The following is a 1,282-nucleotide window of genomic DNA, read 5'->3' as shown; positions in this document are numbered from 1 at the left end:
TTTATCCAGGGCTTGGTGACCTCACAGGGTTTGTCCCGCCCTGTGGCCCAATAGGTGCCCCCTGCACCCCCCTCCTTTCAAACGCTTTGGCTTCCTGGAGGCCAAAGAACTCTGGGGGTGGGGGAGAAGGATGGAGCAGAGGAGGAGACCGAGGGGGGAGGGGAGAAGGAAGCAGAGGAGGGGACGGAGGGGGGAGGGGAGACGCAAAGGTGCCTGGGCAGGGCTTGGCACCAGGAGAGAGGACACCCAGCTCACAGCCACCTCACACGTCTGCCCTGGTGCCATTGGGATGTTCTTTCTCTCCCATTAGTCTGCAAGCCCCTGGGGAGTGGCATCCCTGACTTTGTCCTCCCTCTGGCCTCAGTGCCTCCCAGAGAGTGGGACACAGCGCAGGGGTCCTAAGGTGAATAGTTGTGGATCATCTTAACAGTGACGCTGACATTTCCTTTAGCAGATGGTGTCTAGAGTGCCTGGGCGCCAGTCAGGGCCGGAGAACCCCCTCCATCTTGGCACAGCAGCCAGCCTGGAGGTCTGAAGAGGACCTAGGGCCTGGCCTGAGGTCAGCAGCAGCCTGGGACAGCTGGAGAGAACACAGAGGCTGCCCAGGGTGCCCATGGGGTTCCTTCTGGCCCTGCTGAGACCACAATACAGCTCTCAGAAAACAAAGCCAGAGGTCTCTGAAAATACCCACCATTCAGTGCCCAGCAGCTGTCTTCTCATTTGCCAAAGGGAAGGACGTCTCACCCTGATTTTTGTTTTGTTTTGTTTTGTTTTGCTTTGCTTTGCTTTGTGGCAGACTGAGGTGGGAGATGAGAACCTCATTTTGATAAGTGTCACATTTTGTCCGCAATACATAAGCTGACTGGCTCCTTCCTCGTTTCGGGAAGCTGTTTTTAAATTCCAAAGTTAGAATTCTGCTCCTAAGAAGACACCTTGTAAATACACTCCCGTGATGCATACCGGCTGGCATGGCAGCACCGCATGTCATTAACGGACTGGAAGCAAACTAAACGTCCATCTCTCGAGGGTGTCACATGCAGTGTGGTGCCATGCATGTAGCGGGACACACTGGAGGTCTCAGCAAGGACAGGCCACCTGTATGTGCTGATGTGAACTTAGCTCCAAGAGATACTGAGTGGAGAAAGTACTAACAGTGAGAAAAATCACGGGCCACCTGAACACCCCTCTTGACAGGTCAGTCTGGCTAATATGTGACTCTGAAACCTGCTTATCCTAAAAAGCTGGTTTTAACTGCATTTCCTAGAGCAGATGCACAATACCT

Source organism: Hipposideros armiger, unplaced genomic scaffold, assembly GCF_001890085.2.
Source record: "Hipposideros armiger isolate ML-2016 unplaced genomic scaffold, ASM189008v1 scaffold_18, whole genome shotgun sequence".
NCBI lineage: Eukaryota > Metazoa > Chordata > Mammalia > Chiroptera > Hipposideridae > Hipposideros > Hipposideros armiger.
This window is presented reverse-complemented; position numbering follows the sequence as displayed.